Raw genomic sequence first — 14,047 nt, forward strand, 5'->3', positions numbered from 1 at the left:
ACTACAGGGTCACGGGGGTCTGCTGGAGCCAAACCCAGCCAACACAGGGTGCAAGGCAGGAAACAGACCCTGGGCAGGGCACCTGCCCACTACAGGGCACACACAGTCTTTAATGTAGAAGGATTAAATCAACATTATTAATATTCTACATATATTTAATTGAGTTTATTTTTGTTATGTATTTGCCTCACGTTATTTTCATACTAGTGCCCACCATGGCTCAGAGGCTGCCATTGCTGGATCTTTAAGTCCCTTGCCTGGTCACTGTCTCTGTGGGCATCTGCATATTTCCAGGGTGCACCATAATCGTCCTGCATCACGAACTTAAATGAACATGTACCTTTAAACATTTAAATTATTGGCAGGAAACAAAAAAGTAAGGACTTCATAAATAAAGTAGGCCATTTGGCTTTACAAATAAGGCCACAAGTAAAGAATGTCAACATCATTTTAGATTCAAAGCAAAGCTTCAAATCACACATTAACCATACTTGGACTGGATTCTTTCACTTAAGAAACACTGCATGAGTTAGATCTTTTATATCATTTTAAGATGCTGAATAATTAATGTATGTGTCTGCCTTTAGCTGTCTGGATTATTACAATGCACTCCTATCAGATTTACCAAAATAGATAAATGTGCACTGCAATTAATCCAAAGCAAAGCAGCAAGAATTTTAATTGAAAAGAGAAAATCTAAGCATATCTCACCAGGCTTGACATCATTGAACTGGCTGCCATTGTTCTTTAGGATTAATTTAATATACTAAATATAAGTAACTGTATACTGTATGAGGCTCTAATTATTCTAGATCCTTCTTTTATTTTAGACTGATTCCCTCTCTACATTCCTAATTGTCATCTTGGATCCTCTAACATCAATTTGGTCAATATTCCGATAATAAAGAACTGGTGGGGCAGCTTTCTATTTCTATACATCAAAAATGTGAAATACTTCACCATTAGAGATAAGCAGGCCAGTAGAGCTGAACACTTCAAAAAACTGCTAAAAACCCTTTAATCTGGCTTGCATGACCATTTAGGAAATTACTAATATCACTAGCATTCCTTGTTTCTTTTCATTAAATGTAATTCTACTTGCTGTTTAGTAGGCCGGGTCCTCCCTGCGTGGAGTTTGCATGTTCTCCTCGTGTCTGCGTGGGCTTCCTCCGGGTGCTCCGGTTTCCTCCCACAGTCCAAAGACATGCTGGTTAGGTGGATTGGCAATTCTAAATTGGCCCTAGTGTGTGCTTGGTGTGTGGATGTGTTTGTGTGTGTCCTGCGGTGGGTTGGCACCCTGCCCAGGATTGGTTCCTGCCTTGTGCCCTGTGTTGGCTGGGATTGGCTCCAGCAGAACCCCGTGACTCTGTGTTCGGATTCAGCGTGTTGGAAAATGGATGGATGGATGGATGTTTAGTAGGCTGGTCAATACTCATCACTTTTGTGTGATTCTGTGCCAGGTGCTCCCTGACTTAATAATGCTGCACCCACCAGAGACGCTGGGAAGATGAAGAGAGCTCCACAAGGGTTTCCTGTTATTGTCACCCATTCATGAATTGTAGAATACCAGTGAGGGCTGGGTGGTCTTTGGCCTTGGAACCCTTGCAGATTTAGTTTTTTTTTCTCCAGCATTGTGCCTCTGAATCTTTTTCAGATTTTCTCTGCCCTTTCCAGTCATCTGAGCATACTTATCTATGTTAGATAAATGCAAACTAATTTATTCTTATCTAATATTTTTGGTACGTCATTTATTCTTTACTAGCCATGTGCGCCCAACTACGTTGCGTGTGTTAAAGTTGTCTGTGAAGGGCTCCCTGTTTAAAGGCGGCTGCCAGTCATGAACTGGGCCCTTCGTCGCACAGCATTATGATTTTTTATAAGGGAAACAAAATTACAAAAGAAAACCCTTGGATATTGATTTGATAGGAACGGCCTACTCGGAATCACTGTCCGAATTGTAATTATGTGGTGGTGTAGGAGCATTTCTGCTTCTGTCCATTCACATTCCGTCTCATTTTCACTACGCTATCGTTTCCTCTCACGATGTCTTCTCAACCTTTCTCCAATCTCGCAGGTTGCTTTGTGGCAATCCAAAGAGTAAGACAATATACACGGAGCAATGGTTATAAAAGTGGGACACATAGGTGTCCAGGCTCTTTAAAGCATAAATAGGGATCACTTCACTGACATGTGAGCAAGCCACGGTACAACTGTGAGAGGCGCAGCACTCGCCAGCTACAACGTAACAATAATAATCATTTCCGTTACGTGCTGTTACGTTGTCATTCATTTTACCCACTGTCTTTCTTTCATCCATATGTTACGTAGACACGTACCTTTAATCTTCGGCAATCTCATTCTCTAACCAGGCCTCAGGAGCTAACCAGCGTAACACTGTCCACCACCCCTTTCGTTATTCCGGCACATTGTTGACATCCGTGAGTAACAACAACAACTAACTAAACTGGAAGGTGGTCTACGCATGCTTGGAATTCGCGGACAAACAAAGATCAAGATCTAAATGAAGATCTCTTTAGTTAATTTAAAGCACAACAATTTGTTTAGTTTGAATGTCTGTGTTTTGAGGTGTGACTGGAGTACTACAGTCTTCAGTAGTATAAGCCTGTCTCTCTACTGCCATCTAGTGCTTCTTTCTCTAATTCTTTCGCGGACAAACAAAGATCAAGATCCAAATGAAGATTATATATAGAAATTCTTTTTATTTATTTCTAGTTTAATTTCTTTTTCATCTTTTTAATCACTTTGAACTGCATCATTGTATAAAAATATGCTATAGAAATTAATGTTGTTTAAGTATAAATCACATTTCTGAATGACGTCTATATAAATGAGAGTATCCTGCAATAGACTGGCAACTCATCAAGGGTTGGTTTCTGTAGGCACAGACATCCACAGAGCATATTTCTACAATGGTGATGTTCTTCATGCTTTAACGCAGGCCTTACTATCTTTCTTTTAATTAGGGTTATTTTTAAATATATTTGCACCATCTGTATTAAAGTACCTAATAGACTAAAGTGCTTTCAACCTATGTTAACTCAAAACTGTTTTGTCATTATTTCATATGTAGACAGGTTGTTCCTTTGAAAATAGTATACATAATTGTATTCAAATATTGATAAACAATTCTGTTCAGCCACCAACTAATTAAGCAATTAAATTTTTCTATGTACACGTAACAATACACCTCAACTTAAATGCAAAAAAATATATTATATCCTTTGAAAATACTCTTTTAATATTCAGTGTTGTAAATCATTTAATCCAAAGAGCTATTGGTGTGTCCTATTAGATAATTTGCTGCATTAAGATCTTATGACCAATGCATTACCTATGCAAGCACTTATTCTTAAAATTATTTATTTCATTTTTAAACAGATTAGGGCAGAGCAGCGGTCATAGATGCTACCACACAGTTGGAATCAATCTTTCCATGACACAGATTAACTACAAATGGAAAGATTACAGATCAGTTGCAGTCTAAAATGTACAAACCATTTAATCAAATTCAGCCCACATTCTGAACAATCTGAGATGATTTCAAGACCCTCGGACAAATACTAAATGAAGTAAAAGTGTATTCAGATGTTTCAAATCAATTTCACAGCATCATAAAGTGGAATAGTTTTTCATTTTTCTCTATAATTATTTCACATATTTCTAGAAATGTTTCTACAGGTTAGGGGTTTGTGTACACATGGAATTCTTTTTTGGGACTGTTTTTCTTACCTTGGTTCATTTTCAATATGTTAAAATATTCTGAGCCTTGGAGTGCCTCCGTTTTGTTTATCTTATGGGCACTGACATTACGATCTCCTTTACTTGAAGTTGTTATACACATTGAGAATAGGTAGTCACAACCCATGATGTTTTGGGTGCAATAGTATAACGGTCAGCGTCAGCCATCTCCCATTGTCCAAGTTTGTAGTATCCTTGCGAGTGGCTTTGAGAGTTTTCTTTTTTTGGTAACCGATTCTGGTGTATTATTTTTGACTCTGATTTTGTTTAATGAACTGGTTTAGGAACACTATCATTCCGACTTCATGGTACTTGACCCTAGCCTATCTCTAAATGTTGTTGAAGCATTTTCAGTCTCCATGTCAACTCTCACAACTTCTAGTTGTTTGTCTTGCCAGAGAGTAAATACAGTACATGAGTCATCTGTAAGAAGAAGTGAGTTCATAAATTTGGTCTACACAGGAGGTCAGGGAGAAAGGTCAGGAAAAGTGTGTCATATGCCAATAAACAAGAAAGCAAATGTGCAATTTGTTTAATTCAAATCATTTGGCTGCGGAACAAAGTGGGGCAGACAAAAACGTCATATCAGCTGTAAGGTTTTGGTAGCTTGCCAGCGATGAGCCAGTAATACAAAGAGTAAAGCCAAGAAGAATATAGTGCATTGCTATGAGACGAATGTTAGAATCTCTGTTAAGTGTGACTAAAGTCAATACGTAATACGTGGGCAATATGAGGAGACAGGTATGTTCAAGAAGTGAACAAAACATTTGAGACTAAATCTGTAAACAGTTTCCTATGTTCTTGATTTTAGAAGCAACCAAAGTATAAAGCAGCTTTACTAAAAATAAATTCGTTACAAGTGCTTGTTTCACAACAAAATCGACATGGATTTTAAAAGACACAAAATGAAGTGTCATGCTTTCACTGAATTTCTAACTCTAGAGAACTATATACCTTTGCAGATTCACTCTCATATAGGCAACATGTACCATGACCAGTGCCTTAAAGAGGACACAGGCAACATACTGTAAGTGCTGCAGAGCTCCAAAAGGGCAGAAGGTCTCCTGTAGATGACTCAATGTCCATCTGGGCTTCTACAGGGATGACAGAAGAAAACATTTCCACTGTGGAGTGAATTGCATTGAAGAAGAGAGGAGGTGGTGAGTGAGACAGCAGATGCTATAGGGATCCGATGAATTAGTTCTTCATAAACCCATGCGCAGTGATCCCAAGAATACTGTTCCTGAAATGAAGTATTACGCTGTGCTATTTTCCAAGAAGTATCTTGAGCAAATGAATACGGACTACGAGAAATTTAAGAACTGCTTCATAACTGGGGTTAAAACTTGGATACATCACTACGGCAAGGAAATTCAAGGTCCAAGTCAGTGCTGGCCACATTATTTGAACACATTTTTTTATGATGCTCTGTAAAAAATTAACTTGAAGAGAATAATTCATCTACAGAAGAATGGCAGAAGCAAGATAAAACATTTTTTGTATGGTGCAGAACAAGTGAATCATAGAGATTGCAGTATGTTAAAAACAGAGGCTATTTGGTCTTACTAGTGTTTCTTTTACTAGGTCAGGCTCAAAACATTTCCTCACTCCCTCATATATTACAACTTTAATACTCATAATGTATTGTTTAATGCAAGAACATTGCAAAATAAATCAAATTTTGTTTTAAAAGACATGCAATACATTTAATTAAATTACAGTATACGCCACAAACCTACAAAATGTCTTGACACACTTTATTCATTGCTTTTCAATCTGAACATAAAACTTATAAATGATCGTTTTTCTCAATTTGACCATAAAATTATTATTACTTTTTCCTTTCTTAGGAGAGCTACTGCTATATAATTGTCTAGATAACTTAAAATATTCCCACTGTTTTTTTTAAGCTAAATTTAATTAAAAACTGTAGACTTTGACATCTGAATGAAAAGTCTGTTTGTATGATGGAAGTCTGTTGTCTTTTCCATTTGTCACAGTAACCTTTCCAGTTATCCCAGTACAGTGCACATGCTCTACAATTTATTTATTTATTGATCCCAATGGTGTTTTTTGTTTATTACACTACTGACACTAGTCTGTGGGTGACATGCAAGCAAGAGGGGTACACATGACAATATTTTCTTGAAACTCTAAGATTTTTTTTTCCTAGGTTAGTTTAGATTGGTACAAAAGCTTTATTTATGATTTATATAGGATACGTGTATCACAGAAGATTCTTTCAAAATGTAAAAGTAAAGAAACAAAATTTAGAACATTAACATTAGTGTCTCCTTTATGAGAAAGTAACTATTTTACTTTCACATAAAGTCTGACAGATTCTAAATAAATATTTGAAGAAAGCAATTAGAATCCAGAAGGTTTCATATATTTGTTATTTTCACTGCCAAAGCCTTTAAAGGAAGTAATATTTGTATTATTCAAAAAATGCATATTTTCAGATATGCCCATCTAAACATAAACGCAGCATGCCATATAAAACTACTTGTGTCTATAACCATTCGTTTTTTGCAATTTGCGTGTCTATATAACTTCAGTTATTTTTGAATATGCCAACATTTCACTGCACTGCCCACAACCTTTTATAAATATATTTAAAAGATTTGGTCCTGGTGTCAGAGATATCACAGACACTTAGACAGACTGTTCTATTTATAGTGATACGCAATGTTGCTGACATCCGTATAGTCTTCCTAAAATCTGACCTTTTGATTATTTTAACTGATTAATAATTCACTAATGAATTATTCTAAAAGTCTTGACTATAGTGTGATGCGCCTTTGCAAATTTGTTTAGAGTACATTTTAAAATTGCACACCAAAACACTAAGTTTACATCAGTTTCTTCCAAGAGCTGTGTGTGCATGAAGTAAAGTTATTTGCACTTCAGTTCTGCCTTCAGGTCTTTCCACACCAGCTCATTTTTAAATATGATCCAATGTCTGTGTTCACAAATATTAAATTATAGTGTGACTGTCTATGTTTGGCACCTGTAGTGTGAGGCACTTAAACAACATTCATTATTTTGCAACTGCTAGTAGTATGCACTTTTACAAAAGAAGTGTTTCCTGTGTTAGGATATAGCGGGCTGGAAAATGACTGACTGACTGTTACGGAGTTTGTATGCCATGACTGCTGTTAACAAGTGCATTGGTCCTTTTGAAAAGTTTAAAATATAGTTTAATAAATCGAACCTTAACTTTCATTTTTACATATTTAAGACTGTGAGTTACACTCATTTCAGATGATGTTTCCCTGTTATAAAAGTATTCATTTTTATGTAATAAAACAATGGATCATTTAAAACTATGAACAGTAAGCAAATAAAATCACACTGGTCTTACACAAGAACACCTCCAGTAAGTATGAAAAAATTCAGAAAAGTTTTAACCAGTATTGCCAATATAACTGTAAAACAAAGCCTATCCACACTGAATACAATCATTCACACACATAAAAAAGCTTTTTGTATTTTCAGGAATAAAATATTTTTGAACAATGTATAAACAAATGTATTTAAATACATTTAAGTTTTAACTGGTTTTGACAATATTTGTCCTGTTAAATTGTCCTCAATTGATTGCAGTCTCTGAATATTATTTAAATTATAACAACGTTCATAAATCATAGAATTGATATTCTTTAATATTATCACACAAACCTAACTAAACAATGCAGCCCACGCTGTATTGTGCCTTGGTTTTGAACATCTATGATTGTATTTGATCTTACCCTATGCTTTAAGATAAATTAGTAGAACATTGAGGGTTCACAAAGTTTAAAGATTGATTGAAAATATTTAATCACGTTGTTTAAATCTTAAACCTTGTTAAGAAGACTGGTGCCAATATCAGTTATTTTAAAAAATTCACAGTGATTGATAGATAGATAGATAGATAGATAGATAGATAGATAGATAGATAGATAGATAGATAGATAGATAAACTATATAATAGATAGATAGATAGATAGATAGATAGATAGATAGATAGATAGATAGATAGATAGATAGATAGATAGATAAAAGGTATTATATAATAAGATAGATAGATAGATAGATAGATAGATAGATAGATAGATAGATAGATAGATAGATAGATAGATAGATAAAATAAACTATATAATATATATAGATAGATAGATAGATAAAAGGTATTATATAATAAGATAGATAGATAGATAGATAGATAGATAGATAGATAGATAGATAGATAGATAGATAGATAGATGAATGCAAACACAATGAGTCCCTACATACACTAAAACATTATTACTGTGCTATTTCACTGATGCTGTGTAAAAGATTTACTTATACATATATAATAGTTTATTACACACAAGTACATAATTTACATTCCAACACTTTTAATATAAATATATCTGACTCATCTGAAAGCTTGATAAATGTGTACAAGCATGAAATTTGTATATCAACATTCACTAAACAAATTATATTTTCTTACTCACTTTTTTACTGTATCATTGTGAAGAAAATATCTACTTCTCAGATATTTTTGCTACACTGTTGTTTCTGTTAAATAAGAAAAGTATCAATAAAACACACAGCATTACTTTAGACGGTTTTTGAAATGATAATACTTATCCAATTGCCATTTAAAAACTTGTATTTAGCCTTGCTAGACTGCTGGCCAAAACACTGTTAATTTTCAAGACAAGATAACTTTTCATATGACACCATAAACTTTTAAGTAGAGTACATCATAATCTTTCATTTCTTAAACGTGAAAACAGAGCCGGTCTGCTAGGAGGATATCATTGCATGTTGTACTTTTTATTCTCTGTACATAGCTTTATAAATATAAAATATGACATGTTTGGAGAATGTATACAACATTTATATTTTATGATAAATAGGAAAACCTAACCAGCCAAAACTTTCATAATCATGAACACTTGAGAAAACTTCAAAGGACTTCTTAAAAACTCAGAAGCAGAACTTTAACACTTATTAATGTCTTGTTTATAAAAACTGAGGGACCTCACAAAAGTAACATAATCTCTCAACAAGCCTGAAGGATCACCTCTATGAATCCACTATTTCAGCAACTGAAGGGAAAACAGCTTTACTCTGATTACACATTGTTAATTTGACATGAGAAATCTTATTTTCGTTAACTGAGCTTCTGAAGTAAAATAGCACAGTGTTATTTTCTTCAAATATATATCATTCAATTTCACTAAAATGGTCAGGTCAAGTTTACTGTATGTTAAATTAAGAAAAAAAAAAAACTTCATTCAGGAGATAACTGAAACTCATTCTGTGTTAATGAGACAGCTTCTGGTTAATTTGTGATGAGGTGGGATGATGAATTGTGAGAAATGTAATGGTTCTGCCAGGATTAGGTATGTAAGCTTTTGACTCAGCCATTAGAAAATGTATTGTTTTCAACATGACTGTGTTTGTTATTAAAAAAATAGAATATTTGTCCTGGAAAGTATGGAAAAAGGAACAGTACAGTGAAGGATTTATCTTGCCATACAGCAAGGTTCTATGCCATTACCTTTATTTTTGTCCTGTTTTATCTGTTTAGAAGTACAGAACACTTAAAAAAAAAGCATCAGTGGTCTCCCCTCGACTTTCTCGTATACTCAGATATGGGGATGGATATTTGAGGAGTAAACAACAATGATTATATTTTTATATTATGTACATTAAAGAACCATCTACAACAAATCAAATCAAATTAATAATATATTGACCAATTATACAATTGTTATAAAAGTAAAGTTGAATAAATTGGACTCTGCAGCTGCAAGAATAAAAGGTAACGTACCACTTCCAGTTAACTGAAATAGCCCAAAAGTTGATAGAAATCTACATTTTGTACCTAATACTTGTAAGCAAAATTTGTTTGACCTTAATGAAGGCAAACTCCGGTTATCATGTTTACACACACACACACAGAAACACAGACATAATTCAAAAAATGATATTTTTTTAGACTAAAACGTATATGAGAAAGTCAGGGAGGCCTAAAATGTCGAGATTCATCAAAATCTCGACATCGAATCTTTGAACAATTACAATACGTTCCCTTTACTTTGTATACGAGAAAGTAAAAACAACATTATTTTTGTTTGTGATGCTGATGTAACATTCTTACTTCCTTTCCTCTATCCATTTTCCCATTTGTTCTCCTAGCAGCAATTAGTCCAAAACAGGATGGCAGCTAATTACAGAGCACATTCATTCATGATAAACTTTTTTAATGCTGCCAATCAAAATCCAGTTGAAGTCTGATACAAAACCTGAGTCCACAGAGAAGAAAATGTTACATCTACAAAGATAGCACCCCACCCAAAGGTAACATCTCTCTGAGGTAGCAGGCAAAATAAGATCGATAATCTATTACATATACTGCAACTCCTGCATAGCCAGATGATGATCTCCTGCACATAAGTTCAAGAAGATCACAAATTATAATTTTTTTTTTAATTAATTTTATTGCAATCCATACATATTAATCAAGTTTTTACAAAAGAAAAATTGAGTTAAGGACAAATCGATCCCCACCCCTGAGAGAGAGAGCAAGGCAAACGGCATGAAATTTAAGGCTTGTAAACATACCTACATTAATAAAATCTCTGTGCTTTATGAGCTAATTTTAAAATATTTCTGATTAGATCCTGCCATGTTTTGAAAAAAGTCTGTACGAATCCTCTAACTGAGTATTTGGTTTTTTCCAATTTCAAATAATATAACACATCAGTTTCCCACTGACTTAAAAGAGGAGAGTTTGGGTTCTTCCAGTTTATCAGAATGAGTCTGCGTGCCAACAGTGTAGTGAATGCAATCACAATTTGTTTGTCCTTCTCCACTTTAAACCCATCTGGACACAGCTGTTAATGGGTTAGGAGGGATTGTGGGACCAAGGCTGTCTGAGAGGTAAATACATTTTTTTTTCCCACAAATTAATGTATAACTGAACTGTTTTTCCCTCATTCAGTGCTCCCGTGAAATGTTACCCTCATTGGGCTCTCAGGACAAACCCAGGGCAAAATTCCATCAGCTTCAATAACTAATCAGCCTTCTTAATACTTGAGTGTATCATCTTTGTTGCGGACGTAGTCTGTTGGAGCCTCTCAACACATGAACACAGATTAATTATGAATTAAAATGCCAAGCAGTTATTACTTTTATGGACAATCAAACACAAGATGTGCACTAAGATGTACACATTTACGTTATCTACTATTATTATTTTAAATGTACATGTATTCACCTGATTCTATTATATAATTTATGCTTATTTCATTGAAATGAAAGAAAGTAACATTCAAAATATTGAAATTAACAATGTAGTTATGCACTAGAAGCACATTGGGCAGGACAATTTGTGTCGAATGCCTGTGGGGAGAGCACAGCGGTTTGAACTGCCCACGGACACCTCTGAAGTTCTGGAATCAAATATCATCTGGGACTTTCACAGCTGGTTTGTAATGAAACCCTTCAGTTTGCAAATGGTATGCAAAATAATGTAAGTACAAAGATATGAAATTAAATAAACTCGGAAACTGCGGTGGGCTGGCGTCCTGCCCGGGGTTTGTTTCCTGCCTTACGCCCTGTGTTAGCTGGGATTGGCTCCAGCAGACCCCGTGACCCTGCAGTTAGGATATAGCGGGTTGGATAAACTAGGAAAAGAAAACAGAATTCATTTACCAGAGCACTGGTAAATGTAGAAAACATGAAGTTGTAGGACACTAAAACAGAGAGCATGGAGACACATTAAATGAAAATGTTTTTGAGGAATATGCAAATTCAGCATACCTTCAGCTCACATCGAAGTCTTATGACAGAAGGAATCTCTCAAACCAGTACAGATTCTCTAACTATAAGAGGATATTACCATTACAAAGCACACACTAATTTGCACTGATTCATCAACTAATTCTTAGCAAAGCAAATACACAATAACATGAATTGCTCTATGTACCATACATAAATAAAGTGGTACATTTACATTTGTTCCTAAGTAGCTTACTTGCTTCACTTTTTCCTTATTTAGACTTAAGATAGTATAACATATATAAGGACTAGACACATCCGAGACTGCCATGCCCTTCAAACTAATGCGGCTTTTACATGGGCAGGTTAAGTGCAAAGAAATTTTCATCTAAGAAAGACTTTAGATGAAAAGTGGCTTGTGGTATTGCAGTCTTGAGAAAAGCGATCCTCTTCATTCTCAACTGTGAAGCAAAAGTGAAAAAAAATAAAATAAAAAAAACAAGAGCAAAAGAGTTGAAAATCTGGCTTACCTGAGGCTTCATCATATGCTGTTCTCATGGAGGAGTGGTGAAGAGAATCTGGCTTTAGGAAGCTATCAGCAATCACTATATGGTAGAATGAGCAAAAGTACCTGTGTGTGGGTCTAGATGTCGATGAAGTATGTTTTTTTTTTTTAATTTTGTCACTGACACATACTCATTTTGCAGGATGGTGGAGGCAGCACAGGACGTAACAAACTAAAAAAGTGAACCACAAAGAGTTGCTGGGTTTGTTGGGGGAGGAGATAAGGCACAGTATCCTAAGAACAGAACTTTTAGCGGCAAACTATGCACACTTTCAAAACCTGGAGATCTGGTTGGTTTCCCACAAAATTGTCTTTCAAAAAAAAAAAAAAAAGCAACTTCAAAGCTAAATCAAAAATATCAACATTTTTCAAAAATTTGAAATACCAAGGATAATTAACAATTGACTGAGGATGTCTTTTTGCTGAAAAAAATATTTATGCTTTCTGTTAATGGCTAAAAAAAAAATGAGACGTACATCTTAGGAAATTTTGAACAACAAAATACAAGATGATATCTTCAGCTGAATCACCTGGCTGTAGCTTCCTTCTCTCTTGTAAGTAGTTGATTGATTCAAATATAAAATTGGCAGTTCTCAAATGCTGAAGTACTCCATAGCCCTCTGCCAGAGCGAAGAGGTGGTTAGGGGGCCTCTACAGAGATTTGTGACTAAAAGTGTCTGTGGTTAAACGATGGATGGAGTCTGCTAGGGAGAAACACATATTTTAAGGAGTACTTCTTTGATCAGTAACAATCGGGGCATGCGCAAATCCAAACGTAACACAAAAATGACAAACAGGAATCCAGAAATGTCTACAATGAACCTATAAAAACACAATGTATGTTAATGAGAGTTGTTTAAATTTAGAAATCTCATAATAGATTATTGACTACTTGCAAACTAAGAGTAATCAGATATCTGCCATCTTAGTGGTTTACATTTTTTTGGCCAAATGAACTAAATAATATATTACATCACATCAATGGATGGCATATATTAAAAAAGGCAATTCCAATGGTTAAATGTACTCTACATTAATAGATTGGGCAGTGAGGACAGTTTCAATGTTTCTTCAATACATCTACAGTAATTATGTGGGAGTAGTTGTCTCTACAATTATATTTTTAAGGCAACATTGATATGATAATAGGAATTACTAATGGGTTATGGCATTTAACATGTATTTTCCCTGCTCTGCACCTCTTTGCAAACTGCTCTCCTGCTTTTACTTGTATTTATTAAAGGGGGGCTACTTAAATAGATGCATTTCCAACCAGCAAGCAATTAGCAACAAAACAAATTCAAGTTGGTAGCTCACTTACATTGATAAAAAAAATAGCCAAAAGACTCCAAGATTTCACTTAACATCTCAATATTGAAGGAGGTGAACGTAAGGGTAGGATCAAAAAAAAAAAAAACATGCAGTTTTCTACTGTTATGCTAAAAAAATACCCATAATCAAATTTATAACAGAACAAAAATCACAGTGTGCTTTAAAAGCAAACAAGAATGCAATTCAAAGTAACCACATATAAAAATAAAATCACCATTATAAAGAATCTGAAACACTGAGAACAGAATGTGCAAAAACAAATTGGCTCCCTATTACCAAAGTTATGAAACACTTTATATTTTTCTGCTCAGTTTGTATACTGAATATACAATAAGGGAAACTGGATGAACTGAGGATACCCACCAACACTACGTTGTCAGTTGAAAATGAAAAGTATCAAAAATTGTACCAACAAAGGAAAAGAGTGAAAATATGGATATAGGATTAAATATTGCAAAAACCAATATCATGTGGCTTTGGGCAAGAGGGGGCTTTAGACTTGACTAAGAAGATATTGAAGTTGCAGATAGTTTTGGTCCCATGGCATCAATCATTAACAACAAAGAATGCAGCAGTTAAGGAATTCATTTACAGAACAGCAAAGAACTATAAGCACAAAGATTA

General features: G+C 34.6%; 1 protein-coding gene across 2 annotated transcripts in view; it reads right to left on the bottom strand.

Moving 5' to 3' along the window:
* LOC120537754 (nuclear factor interleukin-3-regulated protein-like) overlaps positions 1-12,174 on the bottom strand; it is a 76,960-nt gene extending 64,786 nt beyond the window's left edge. Inside the window, exons 1-2 of one of the 2 annotated variants that reach the window (XM_039766923.1) lie at positions 12,057-12,174; positions 8,247-8,310 (exon numbers count right to left, since the gene is read on the bottom strand). The gene's annotated coding sequence lies outside the window, so the exon portion shown is untranslated. The remainder of the gene's footprint in view (positions 1-8,246; positions 8,311-12,056) is intronic. The other variant, XM_039766924.1, reaches the window with a different exon arrangement.
* Between the last annotated feature and the right edge of the window lie 1,873 nt (positions 12,175-14,047).

The sequence above is a fragment of the Polypterus senegalus genome, chromosome 10 (assembly GCF_016835505.1).
Source record: "Polypterus senegalus isolate Bchr_013 chromosome 10, ASM1683550v1, whole genome shotgun sequence".
NCBI classification, from domain to species: Eukaryota; Metazoa; Chordata; class Cladistia; order Polypteriformes; family Polypteridae; genus Polypterus; species Polypterus senegalus.